This window comes from Rhinopithecus bieti, unplaced genomic scaffold (genome assembly GCF_001698545.2).
Source record: "Rhinopithecus bieti isolate Rb0 unplaced genomic scaffold, ASM169854v2 scaffold_32264, whole genome shotgun sequence".
In the NCBI taxonomy this organism is placed as follows: domain Eukaryota; kingdom Metazoa; phylum Chordata; class Mammalia; order Primates; family Cercopithecidae; genus Rhinopithecus; species Rhinopithecus bieti.
Genome location: NW_016813984.1, coordinates 1,009,622 through 1,010,017, shown reverse-complemented (window position 1 = coordinate 1,010,017; position 396 = coordinate 1,009,622).

Below are 396 nucleotides of genomic sequence, written 5' to 3'. Positions count from 1 at the left end.
ACAACTTCAGCAAAGTCTCAGGATACAAAATTAATGTGCAAAAATCACAAGCATTCTTATACACCAGTAACAGACAAACAGAGAGCCAAATCAGGAATGAACTTCCATTCACAATTGCTTCAAAGAGAATAAAATACCTAGGAATCCAACTTACAAGGGATGTAAAGGACCTCTTCAAGGAGAACTACAAACCACTGCTCAGTGAAATAAAAGAGGACACAAACAAATGGAAAAGCCCCTTATAAAACCATGAGATCTCATGAAAACTCACTCACTATCATGAGAACACCCTGGAGGTAACTGGCCCCATGATTCAATTACCTCCCACCAGGTCCCTTCCATGACTTGTGAGGATTATGGGAACTATAATTCAAGAAGACATTTAGGTGGGGAAAC